The following is a 14,270-nucleotide window of genomic DNA, read 5'->3' as shown; positions in this document are numbered from 1 at the left end:
AGGAGTTTCTGGACCTAGAAGCAAGCGAATCTCAGAATTTGGGAAAGTTCTGAAGGAGAGTTGAAGCACTATGAAGCTTGTTCAGATGGGAAAGCATCGAAGATTCAAGCAAGGAAGCAAGTGGAGGGCAATTCTGTAAATTCAAAATTTTCTAGGAAGGTTCGCCGCGGCAAAAGAAGCTAGGCACGAGATTTCACTTTATTCGTCGCCGCGGCGAAATTCTTTCTTCGCCGTGGCGAAGTCTGCGAAATTTTGTTTTCTCCTAAACGCACAATTTTATTTTAGGAAAGGTTTTAGGTTTTTGGGTGAATTATATAAGAGAAACCTTGCCATTTTGAGGGGTTCGTCTGTGTTCGTATGGTTTTCATTTGGTTTAGAGTAGCTTTTACATTTGGAGAGAAGATTGGAGATTAACCTTGTGGATTCATCAAATAGGGGAGATCTTTACTTTCTTTTCTTTGTTTCATTATGTTGACTGCTGTGTTTACTGTTTTTCTTGCTATTTGTGTTAATTTAGTTATGAACTAACCCATTTTGGGTTAGGGTTTTGATGTAATTCGAATTTCTATGGATTAATCAATTGATGATTATTGCGTTTATATTCTATTGCATAAATTGTGTGATTATTTTGATTTTTATTGATTTTACTTGTTGAACATGATGAGATTGAGAAATGAATCATGTTGAGCTTCTTCGATAATCACCATTGTTGTTTTGAATGCTAGAGATAGATTTGAGAAACAATGAAATCAATCTAGGATTCCATTAGCTTAATGAACTTGGATTTGTTAATCTTCAATTTGTTAGGTGCGGAAGATTAATCGGGAAAAGTAGGAATTCATAGCTTGAGAAGGTATGTTTTACAACATAAGGAATTCGATTTACAATACGTGCATGTGAGTGTAAAAGTAGCATAATTTGTAGAATAAATCCATAGGATCTTAATAAGGTCAAAACCCTAACCGTTTGCTTTACTTGATATTACCCTTGCTTTAATCTTGCTTTCGGTATTTAGTCTTTTAATTGCAGAGAGATTTTGCTTTCAATTTAGTTTTAGATTCTCCCATAAATCCAAACACTTTTGGTTTCTCCAACTTGAAAACAAATAGGAAAATCAGTGCTTAGTAATCAATCCTTGTGGGAACGATACTCACTCATCACTTTATTACTTTGTGCGACTAGTGCACTTGCTATATTTGCATGTTGTAGTAACAACGCATCACAAGCCCATTTTATTGGTTGCTACCAGTAAAGGAAAAGGTAAGGACAAGGGAAAGGCCAAGGCCTGTCCCAAGCCCAAGCCCAAGGGACAAGATGCTCTCAAGCTTGAGGGTGGCATTGGGAAAGGTGGGAAGGTAGTCTGCTTCTACTGTGGCAAGCTTGACCATTGGAGGAAGCACTGTAAGACTTTCCTCGCAAACAAGAAGAAGTCAGACGCTTCAACTTTAGGTATGTACATGATTGAGATTAACTTCTCTCCTTTAATATCTTGGGTCATTGACACAGGATGTGGTATTCACATTTGTACTAATGTGCAAAGACCAAGGCAGAGTAGATTGCTCGCCAAGGGAGAAGTGGACCTACGAATTAAAAATGGAGCACATGTGGCGACATTAGCTGTAGTGACTTATTGTTTGACTTTGCCCATAGGCTTATTGTTAGAACTCAAGGATTTTTATTTTGTACCTACGATTTCTAGAAACATATTTTCAGTTTCCGCTTTAGATAATATATGATATCATTTTGAAATTTCTAATGGATTGTTGTCCTTTAGTTTGAATGGTATACTATTTGGAATTGCAAGGCTATATAACAGATTATATGTTATTGATTTAAACAATAAGGATATTCTCAATGTTGAAACTAAGAAAGTTAAACATAGCGATCAAAACCAAACATACCTCTTGCATTGTAGATTGGGTCATGTTAATTAGATCCGTATTGCAAAACTTCAAAGGAATAGAGTTTTGGACCCTTTTGACTTTCAGTCATTTGAGGTATGTGAGTCATGCCTTTTAGGCAAGATGACCAAGTCCTCTTTCACAGAACGAAGTGAAAGGGCTATTGACCTGTTAGACATCATCCATAGTGATGTATGCAATCCATTAACAGTTGAAGCTAGAGGTGGATATTCTGTAATGTCTCACTAGGCAAGTATTCACTAAGTATCCTATAGAGAGAATCCAGAGAATTGCTAGTTTAAAAAGGGCGTTCGTCTAAATTTTTTATCCTTAATCCAGTTAAAACATACTATTACACATATTATTTCTCACATATATAAATCCACATTAAATTTCTTCACTGAGACAGTGTATGCAATCCTCTTGCCAGCTTGATGTCTCCCGACCACTACAATCTAATACCTGCAAAAATAAGGAAAGCAATGGGGTGAGCTATAAATGCTTAGTAAGTAAACCAAATCTAATTATGCTCTTACTTTGTTGTCCCTGTTTTCGCTGTACTGCTTCTAAATTTCTGCTAGCTTTCTCTCTTTATTCTTAGGCGTACTACTTAGCAGTCTTCTATTTTTCTCAAATCTTTCTAAATCCTTATAGGGTTGTGCTATTCTTTATCATTTTATATCTCTTCTCTGCTAGATTATAACTTTCTGTTTCTTTCTCTACTTAACAAATCACTAAGTTTTCTTGCTATTTGTCATGTTTCTAATTTTTGTTCTTTTTTAGCATGTATCTAATTTATGTTCTTTTCTTGTATATCTCTAATTTCTTTTCTATTCTCGTAGGCTTCTATTTTCTTTTCTTCTCTATTCTCATGGGTTTCTATTTTCTTTTCTTCTCTATTCTCATGGGTTTCTATTTTCTTTTCTTCTCTATTCTCATGAGCTTCTATTTTCTTTTCTTCTCTATTCTCATGGGCTTCTATTTTCTTTTCTTGGCTAGTCAGACACACAATAATAAATAAACTGTTTAATCTATGCATAAATGCATAAGATGCAATGCACGTAAAATGTCTGATGCATATGCAAATGATCATGTTTGTGTTCTTTCTGAAAATTCTTTTCTAATTCGTTTCTTTTCTTTCTGAAATTCTTTCTATTTTCTATTTCTTATTCTATTTTTCTTTCTTTCTGAAATTCTTTTAGTTTTTTGTTTCTTATTCTATTTTTCTTTCTTTCTGAAACTCTTTTTGTTTTCTATTTTGGTTTGCCAAACAGACTAGGCTGAGACATGGATTTGGAACCCTGGCCTTGTGAGCGTATTCTAAAATTCTTTCTAGGTACAGTCCTCATCCATATGCACTTTAGTAGACTACACAATTTTGTTTTCTATTCTGAGGCCACTCACTAATGGCGGCGTGCATGTGGGAAACTTTTGCATCTCTATTGCCACTAGCTAACACAGCGAATGCTCATAGGTTCCCCATTGCAACAACCCTCTAAAAACATGCTCTGTAAATCTGCAAAATAACTAGCTAGACATTTCCAATAATTATAAAATTTCTGAAATATATGCTATGCTATGTCATGCATTTATATGTTGTCTATGCATGATCCCAAAATACATGTCTGACTCTGGCATGTACTCTATTAATTCTAAGGCTTTTATTTCTATACTTTTCTGGAAAGCCCAAAGTTCTGTTCTAATATCATGCTTAACTTAAATATTTTCTATTTTATTCTTTATTTCTAAATTCTATGCATCGTGTGTACATACGCGATTCTATAATTTCTACATAATATGTAATTCTTCAATTCTTCTGCTATGTAAAATGTACACTACACAAGTACATGCTCCACAAATTCTACTCTTCTATAATTCTATTAGTGAGATATTAAACGACACAATTTAACTAGGGAATGAATTCTACATTTTGGGCAATCTAATTTCTTCTATAAAATCTTGCCACAGCTTAGGTATTAAGTCTACTAACTTGCCCATTATGCTACTGGTTTTTCTCAAACTTATATGTCACATAACCATGCCTTAAACACCTCTCTAATATTTTCTCAATGTAACAAACATGCCTTGTACAACTTTCTAAATACAAATCTTAATGTCATAAATTTGCATTCTCTTACATGACCATCAACTTCAATTGTTATACATGCCTTTCTTTCTTCTTTTTCTTTTGGCTACATTCTACATTAATCTTATATTGTCATATTAATCATTGTAAATTCAATCTAACATATGGCACAACATATATACTTTGCTAAATTCTAATTTCTTTCTAACATTCTTAACTAAACTTTCGGCCAATACAACCTATTCTCAAGATCTTTCTAGCACAATTCTATAGCTTGTAATATATAATAGGCATGAAAACTATCCTCATACCAATTTTCTAAAATTGTCATGTATTTAATACATAACCAAACTTCTATTTCTTACGTTTCTTTTGATATCTATACTTGGGAAAGTTTTTCTATTCTTTTACAATAAATCACTTATTACATACTGTTTTGTATTATCTCAAAACAAGAAACAACAATTAGTCATTTGGCTAAGCCATATTTGGATGATCTTTCTAAATTCAAGTACACAAACTTGAGAATTTATTATGGCATATTGATATGTCATGACATAATCTACCATTCTCTACTATCACAATGCCATACAAAGTAACAATTTAACATGTAAATCCCTTCTAACACTTTCCCAAAGTCATAAGTTTCACAATTTCTAATTCAATAACTAAATAAAATGTGCTATTGAAGAATACTAAGGGTTCAAGCAACTTGAACCATGCACTAAAAGCCATTTTCTCATTGAACTAACATGACCAAGTGATATTCTAAATTTTGGCATAACTAAATGCATTCTTGAATACTAAAATTTACACTTGTTAAGCCTAACATTCCCTTTCAACTCCAATTTTTTTCCTTTCTCTAACAATTTCTTCATAAGATTTAACAAACTCATGCATGCATTTCTCTTTGAATTTTCATCAAACAATTCACATGCACATGCAAAACTTAGTTGGCCAAACTTCCACATCTCTCCAAATCCACCAAAATTAGAGCAAAAACTCACTAAATTTAACTTTAAATATGGCCGGATTCAACACTTCAAAATTTCATCAACAATTCTTCCATATTTTCATCATAATTCCACCAATCACCACATACACATGAACTACTTCTCATGGCTGAAATTTTACACATCATTCGACATTAAAACAGCCAATAATTCTTACCATACAAACATACAAGAATCAATCTACACAATTTGCTCAAATCAAAACTAAATTTGATTTATTTACCTTGAATTTGTGCAACACTAATGATATAACCTCCCTTTGCTAAAATTCTCTTCCTCTTGGACCTAATCAATAAAACCATAAGAATTTAAAAGTTTAAAGTTTATCACACACCTTTATGCTAGAATATTACCTTTGGATACTTTAGGATTGAAAATCTAACAAATTTGAAGCCAATTCCTATGAATCCTCTTTGAAATTTGGTGAAGAAGTTGAGAGAAATTGGATGAGGGGTGGCGTGTACAAGGGATGGAATGGCTAGGGTTTAGTTTATTGAAACCTTATAACTAAATAATAAAATAAAATATGTATATATAATTTATTCCCATTTTGCCCTTGCACTTTTATGATAATTCCAATTAGCCATACATGCATTTACCGATATACCCTCACTTTCAATGGATTTAACACATGTTCTTTGTCATTTTCACTCTCTACTTTTTCATCTAGTTGTCAGTGAAAAGACCATTTTACCCTTATTCTTTAATTTCTTTCTATTACTTTACAAACACGTATTTATCTCGGCATCACATCACTGTATTGTCCATAACCTTTCTACCACTCTACTCCATGGCTGGCACACTTAATAAGTTATATTATTTACTTACTTTTCACTTGAACACGTGATTCTGTGTGAAATGACCATTTTGCCCCTATTAAAACTTTTATGGAATTCCTCTATAAACTAGTTAAATATATTTCACTATGACTATAAAATATCCCAACCATATTTCTAAATGTGGGTATTACATATTCATACTTCATCACATTTACTATATTTCACTAGATATGGTTTGTCTACCTTATGAGACAAAAATATGAAGTCTTCGATAAATTCAAAGAATTCAAATGAAGTACAAAAATATGTTGGACAAAAGTATTAAGCTCTTCGGTCAGATCGAGGAGGTGAATACTTGAGCTTAGGGTTTTCTAAATATTTGAAAGAGTGTGGGTAGTATCACAACTCACCCTTCTGTATACCCCCCCAACATAATGTGTGTTCTGAAAGGGGAATAAGACGTTACTTGATATGGTTAGGTCCATGATGAATTTTAGTGATCTACCCGCATTATTCTAGATTATGCCCTAGAGACCGCGACTTCACGTACTTAACCGTGTGCCATCAAGTCTATAGATGAGACCCATATGAACTATGGACTGGGCAAAAGCCCAACTTGTCTTATCTAAGGATTTGAAGTTGTGAAGCTTTTGTCAAGAAACTGACTTCGAACAAGCTGGGCCCAAAATCTTACAATGTTATATTTGTGGGGTATCCTAAGGAGACCAAAGGATACTATTTCTACCACCCAGAGAGTGCAAAATTTTTTCGCTTGTACTGGTGTTCTTCTTAGAGAAAGAATTTTTTTAAGAATTACTAGTGGGAAAAGTGACTCGATGAAATTTTAGAACCACAAGATGCATTAGACAAAGGACGGAAGATGTGCCACAAGAAGTGGTTGAACATTGTGAGGAGGTTACTCGACATTTTGTGGATCAAAGTGAAACACCTCAAGTAGCACATGAGTTACATAGGTTTGGAAGAGTACGCCATGAGCCCGAGAGATATGTTTTCCTCGTGACTCACATGGTGGTACTAGTTTACCAAGACAATGAACCCAAAACCTATGAAGACCTATATTGGATCCGATTCCATTAAATGGCTCAGCCTTGAAATCTGAGATGGACTCCATGTACCAGAATCAATTATGGTCTTTGGTAGATCCACCTAAAGGGGTAAGACAACAAAGATGGCAATGTCATACATATAAGGTGCGATTGGTTGCCAAAGTTTCAAAACAATTCATGGTATTGACTATGAAGAACTTTTTACCGGTTGCCATGATTAAATCCATTTGGATTATGCTTGTGATTGTTGCATATCATGACTATGAAATTTGGTAATGGATGTCAAACAACTTTCTTTAATGGAAACCTTTGAAAAAGATGTTTATATACAACAACCCAATGGTTTTGTTCTTGATAGACAAACTGATGAGATGTGCAAGTTGTAAAGGTCCATTTATGGACTCAAGCAAGCTCCAAGGACTGGAGCATTCATTTTGATAAAGCCATAAAAAATTCAGTTTTATCATAAACTAAGATGGCCCTGTTTTTACCAAAAAGTAATGGGAGCTCAATAGCATTCTTGGTGTTATATGTCGATGACATACCTCTGATGGGAATGATATACTGAACTTACAGTCGATAAAGACTTGGTTATCCCAGTGCTTCTCCATGAAGGGCGTAAGAGAAACAGCCTACTAATTGGACTGAATGTTGGATAACTGAATTATTGTCGGCTTAATCTCAAAGTTCACTGCAACAGGTGGCTATGTACTTCTGCCATGATCTCCACATGCACTACAAGAAACAATTAATTAAGCTTAACTACAAATAAAAATAAAAACTACAAACAAAGAAACTCAAGCTTAAGATACAATATTTACGATTAACTACAAAAATGAAATAAAAAGCTTCATTTTAGCACTACACTAGATACTATCAATGTTAATTCAACTATCCCCGGCAATGATGCCAAAACTTAATGTTGTTTTCATAACATGCAATTGTAGCAAGTGCACTAGTTGCAAAAATAATAAAGTGATAAGTAGAGTATCGTTCCCACGAGGATAGTGTTACTAAGTACCGATTTCTCTAGTTTAAGTCTAATTGAAGCAACAAATAATTGGATTGATGGAAAATTAACAACTAAATACAAATTAAAAATCTAAATGAATGATAATGAAATTAAGCAAAACCCAAAAACTTAACTAATTAAACAGTGCTAAAAAAATGCTAGGGTGTTGATTTCACCTAGATACACTAACCCAATCATAGAATCTATTACCCAAGTTCTAATTCCTTGATTGAAAATCGAATTCCCTAAGTTGTAAAACATACCTTCTCAGACCATATTTTCTTACTATCCCTATTAAGCTTCCGCGCCCAACAAAATGAAAATCAATAGTTCAAAGTCTTTTAAGCTTTTGGAATTCTATCTAGATTTCATAGATCGCGTTTATCTATCTCTAGTTTTCACTCAATCTATGGTATTTATCCCAAGAGGCACAATCACAAATCACTTCTTAGTCTCATTGTGAATAACATACATTTGAATTGTGATCAAGCATCCAAAAGTCATTAAACAAGAGCTAACACTCAATCATGAAATTAAAACTCGAAGTAAATCAATTCATAAAATTTGAATAATTGTATCAAGGTTACATCAAACCCTAGCTAACACAACTCAGTTCATACTCAAACCAAATAAAATAACAAAAATAAACTGAATCAAGATTCATCGTCGAAAAACAAGCAAAAGATGGAGAAATCTTCTCTAATTTGAAGCCCAAATCTTCAATAATCTTCTCCTTCCAAGAGTTGCCTTCCAAATGACGAATGAAGACCAGTTTCCCTTCCTTTTCATGCTAATTTATACCTCTTTCACTAGGACGAAGCCTTAGCAAGCAAAACGCATTGTTTTATTTTTCACATATGACGCAATTTCGCTGCGGCGAGTATTTTTCTTTGCCACAGCAAGGATCTTTCAAGCCAAATTGGAGCATGCTAATTCTGAATCTGGAAAAGTGTAACATATGAATTATAGCCCTTCAATTATATTTCTACTAGTTCAAAATCAGCCAATAAAAGGTCCACAGCTCAAGTTATTCTCAAACGGAAGCACGTCCAAAGACGTTTTTCTTCAGTTCCCAACTTACCAAGATTTCACCCTTGTCTAGTCAGAATTAGGAAAAACCCAAACATCAAAGTTGTAGCTCTACTTCTTAGCATTCCAAAGCTTCTAAATCTCATCTCATTCCGAGTTTCCAAGCTCAAGTTATGAAATTTACGTTCAAAACTGTCATTTTGCTTAAAATCATCGTTTAGCTTGCCAAGAAAATTAATAGAATTAGGTGGCAATTATGGCCCTTTATAAAAAGTATCATAAATCCTTTCAAATTCAATGCAAAATTATAGGGAAAAATAGATATCAAATACCCCAAAACTTAAGATTTGCTCGTCCTTGAGCAAAAAGGACTAAAAATCCAAACAAAAAAAAAAATACCTAGATTGAATCACAATGCAAGTCTAAAAAATTGTTGTGGTACATTATTACAAAAAAAAAAAATGCTCAACACTCCAAGAAGTCATAAATTGAATTGACCATCTTTCTCTATCGTCCCCTGAGTAGGTATTGCCCTTCATCCACCTTCCGACTTCCCAGATTATTTAATATAGAAATGTAAAGTTTATCAAATGGTGGCAGACTCCATAGCCTAAGTATGGAACTACTCTCCACTAATGTAGACTAGACGTCGCTAAGGATCAAAAGGTCTTTGCAGCTTGTGACGTTAGGCTCGGGTAGTGGGCTCAAAGGAAAAGGATATGATAAACAAAGTAAGAGAACTCGGTTTTCCTCATGCAAACACTATGAGCTACACCAATCTTCTTCGCTTTCTCTCTCCAACCACCAATCAAAGTGTCAACCATTTTATACCTCAACTTATGCATTTCTTATTTTTGATTTTGAATTGAACTAAAGAAATTTTTCTTCTCTCCTTCTTCCTTCTTTTTTTTTTTTTTTTTTTTTTTGTGCAATAACAATATTTACACACCATTGGAGTCTATTGCCCTTTCTTCCTGCCCTTTTTGCAACCCCCAAACTTAAATTTTGGTCCATCACTTATTCACAAACCTCTCAAAGCTCTTTTGTGTCATACATTAGGTCCATATTCTCCTAAAGGTATGATAAAGTGTTTTAAGGTATAGGGATTGGACAATTTTTGGTTTGCAAGAAAAATAAGGCAATGATAATCTCATATGGCTCAAATGGGTGACTAGGGAAAGATTTATTCATGGGTCGGTTGGAAATACTCAAACGTTCCAAAACAAAAGCCTAAATCATTTTCTTAACAATGTCTAATCATAGAATTTCGCCTCAAGCACTTCTTAACTAGGTTTTAGAGTCCACCAACATATCAAGACTTCATCTAACCACATAAAATGAATCTAGCATGCCGAAAGAATGAAAATGGTGGTTGAACCACTCAACAAACCTCTAAAAAAAAAAAAAAAAAAAAAAAAAAAAAAAAAAATTAATCAACCAACATAAACTTGAAGCAATGCTTAGCATTTTCCATACATAATTCCCAACAATCTTAGTCTCATCATAGACTTATGCAATTCATCTAGGCACAACAGCACAACACACACAAAACACACTAAACAAATAACAATCAAAGAACTTAAAACAAAAAGAAACACAATTTCGAGCTAAAACACACAAACAGACTAAACACAAAAATTTGCAAAATTTTCCTACCCTCAAACTTAAAATGACATTGTCCCCAATGTCACATCATACACATCCAAGGAATAGAAAAACAAAAGTAAAGGTAGCAAGATACTCCCCTGATTAATCCGTAAAGGCCGATTTTTGTGCAAAATCCTAGCATCCATTCCTTGGCTTCCTCATCATCATCATTTGTCAAACAAATGAAAATCTATGGTGCCAAATGTGTTAGATATCCTCACCGATTAATACGAAAGAATTACATCCTGATCTCAACCTTATCGAACTAAACCTAAAATCTAAACAAAAACAAATAAAGAGCTAAAAACCAGGAAATCAACATCAGTTCCAACTTACAAAACATAAGGAAATAAAAACTAAAACTAAAAGGAAAAGTGCTTCAGGCTTCAATCTTCTTTTACTTCTTCCTCTTCACACAACTCCCAAATTTGCTAAATGCACTTCAACACAACAAACCCAACTTCGTCAACACCAAATAAAATCAAAATCAACAATTTCTACACTCCACAATCCTTAAATTCTCAACCAACATCCACAATCAACAGATTCAAGCAATTTTTCAACAAAAAGAAATCCACAATTGAAAGTGAACAAATAAATTGCACAAAAACTCTTAACCTTACCAAGCCCGAGCTTATCCAACCTTCAATTGCTCCAATTTCATTCAAAATCACAAAAAGAAAGCTCCAAATTTTCAAAACCTAGGGGTTGCTAAAAATTTCTTCAAAATGGTTTAAACCGAGGCAAATGAAAGGTGCATGATTGTTTAAAGAGGTAAGGGAGTGGAATGGTGCAAAGAATTTTGAGGGAAAAAGGTGAGAAATTGAAGAAGAGAAAAAGAAATTCTTTGGAGGCCAGGGTTTGAAATCGCAAAAATGGAGAGAATGAAAGTGGGTTTATAAAGATTCTCAGGTTTCGCCACGCCTAAGAGTAAATTTCGTTGCGGCGAAGTTCTTGAATTTCCTCTTCTTCGCGTGTGAACTACTTGATGCCGTGGCAAAGTATTTTTCTTGCCACAGCGAAATTTGAAAAAAATTTCCTTAAGGATCACAGTGCATACAATGCCGCGGCGAAATCTTGAATTCCATGAGCACTTAATTGGCAGTGCATACAATGCCGCGACGAGATTCTTCCTTTGCCGTGGTGAAGTCTGGGAAATTTTGTTTCATGCCACATTTTGATAATTCACCTGAAACACCAAAAGGCAAATGAAATTAAACTATTTCCTAAGTCAGAAAACACACAAATTTAAAACAACTCAAAAATGAGAACGCTTGGGTTGCCTCTCAAGAAGTGCTTGTTTATAGTCGAAAGCTCGACTTTCTCATTCTTTCATCAATGTGGATCCTTGTGGGGTGCTTCACTTCCCTTTGCCACCTCCTGGTCTTTCCTTTGGAATTTCGGGCATTCTCATAAGCATCTTTTCGGAACTTCAAATTCATATATGCATACTTGAGATGAGATGGTGATTGGTTGAGTCTAATGTTTGGAGTCTCTTCCAACACCAATTTTGACTTGTGCGCATTTACACTAAATTCCTTAAATTGTTCCTTGTGAGGTGTGTTGCTTGGTTGAAATTCCCCTAAGTATCTTGCACACCTTTTCACTTTGAGATTTTCCTCTTCATTAGTCTTGTCTTCATGTTTTTCCCACTTTTCTTCATTGTGGGGTTGCTCCAACATTATGCCTCTCCTCAATGTTATGACATTTAATTGTTCTTTAGGATTTGTGACCGTTGTGCTCAGCAAAGAACGTTAAGATCTCTTTGTCAATTGTTCAACCAATTGCCCCACTTGAACCTCTAAATTTCGAATGGACACTCATTGATTTTTGAAGTTTGAGCGTGTCTCATTCATAAATCTTGTGGTTTCTTGCATGAATTTCCCGAATATATCCTCCAATTTCGACATTCTTTGCTCACATGGTTGATGATTCACCACTGGTTGATGGTTTGACACTGTCCTTTGATTTAATTGATTGCTTTGATTGCTCTAGAACAAATTTGGGTGATTCCCCCAACTAGGATTGTAGGTGTTGGAGAAGCAATCATTTTGTAGCCTTTGTGAACTAACCATGTAATTCACTTGCTCGGTTATTGAGAAGACTAATTGGTTTCCATCTTCGCATTCCACACTCCCATGGTTTCCTACACAAAATTCACAAGTTATAAAAGGTGAGTGAATATAATTTACATTCATACCTCCAATTGGCTTTGAAGTGATGAAATTTGTGTAGATAATGTGGCGAACACATCAACTTCATGTAGACCCATTGTTCTCTTCAGCATTGCTCTCTCATTAGGTCTTTGGTAGTTATTGTTGGCCATCACCTCAAGCAATTCATAAGCATCTTCTTGGGTTTTGTTATTTAAGGCTCCGCCTGCTACCACATCTACCATAGTTTGAATATTTGGTAGCAACCCATTGTAAAATGTTTGTACTTGTATCCAAAATGGTAGACCATGATGTGGACATTTCCTTAACAACTCCGTGTACCTCTCCCAAGCTTCATATAGTGATTCATCATTGCCTTGCATGAAAGAGATAATGTCGTTTCTCATTTTTGTCGCTTTCTCTGGTGGGAAGTATTTTGCAAGAAACTCCTGAGCTAATTTGTCCCATGTGGTGATTGTTCCAGCTGGGTGTGACATGAGCCAACCTTTCGCTTTATCTCTTAGTGAAAATAGGAACAATCTTAGACTAATTGCATCATCAGTCATTCCATTAACCTTGAACGTGTCACATATCTCTAGAAAGCTAGCGATATGCAAAATAGGATCCTCATATGAATTTCCACCAAATTGGACTGACTGTTGGATAATCTAAATTATTGTCGGCTTAATCTCAAAGTTCACTGCAACAGGTGGCCTTGTAATACCATAATTGCATTCTTGCACCGTTGGTATGGCATAATCCATCAATGTTCTATGTACTTCTGCCATGATCTCCACATGCACTACAAGAAACAGTTAATTAAGCTTAACTACAAAATAAAAATAAAAACGATACTGAATTATTGTCGCTTAATCTCAAAGTTCACTGCAACAGGTGGCTATGTACTTCTGCCATGATCTCCACATGCACTACAAGAAACAATTAATTAAGCTTAACTACAAATAAAAATAAAAACTACAAACAAAGAAACTCAAGCTTAGACATACAATATTTCGATTAACTACAAAAATGAAATAAAAGCTTCATTTAGCACTACACTAGATACTATCAATGTTAATTCAACTATCCCCGGCAATGATGCCAAAACTTAATGGTTGTTTTTCATAACATGCAATTGTAGCAAGTGCACTAGTTGCAAAAAGTAATAAAGTGATAAGTAAGTATCGTTCCCACGAGGATAGTGTACTAAGTACCGATTTCTCTGTTAAGTCTAATTGAAGCAACAAATAATTGGATTGATGGAAAATTAACAACTAAATACAAATTAACAAATCTAAATGAATGATAATGAAATTAAAGCAAAACCCAAAAACTTACTAATTAAACAGTGCTAAAAAAATGCTAGGGTGTTGATTTCACCTAGATACACTAACCCATCATAGAATCTATTACCCAAGTTCTAATTCCTTGATTGAAAATCGAATTCCCTAAGTTGTAAAACATACCTTCTCAGACCATATTTTCTTACTATCCCTATTAAGCTTCCGCGCCCAACAAAATGAAAATCATAGTTCAAAGTCTTTTAAGCTTTTTGGAATTCTATCTAGATTTCATAGATCGCG

At 34.4% G+C, this 14,270-nt stretch overlaps 1 non-coding gene across 1 annotated transcript; it reads left to right on the top strand.

Annotated features, from left to right (window-relative positions):
- The first annotated feature begins 12,990 nt into the window (after nt 1-12,990).
- On the top strand, nt 12,991-13,097 carry LOC116122762. Its single transcript, XR_004126957.1, has one exon. It is a non-coding gene; the product is annotated as a small nucleolar RNA R71 (small nucleolar RNA).
- Nucleotides 13,098-14,270: the final 1,173 nt, after the last annotated feature.

Source organism: Pistacia vera, unplaced genomic scaffold, assembly GCF_008641045.1.
Source record: "Pistacia vera cultivar Batoury unplaced genomic scaffold, PisVer_v2 Contig137, whole genome shotgun sequence".
Lineage (NCBI taxonomy): Eukaryota > Viridiplantae > Streptophyta > Magnoliopsida > Sapindales > Anacardiaceae > Pistacia > Pistacia vera.
This window is presented reverse-complemented; position numbering and strand designations above follow the sequence as displayed.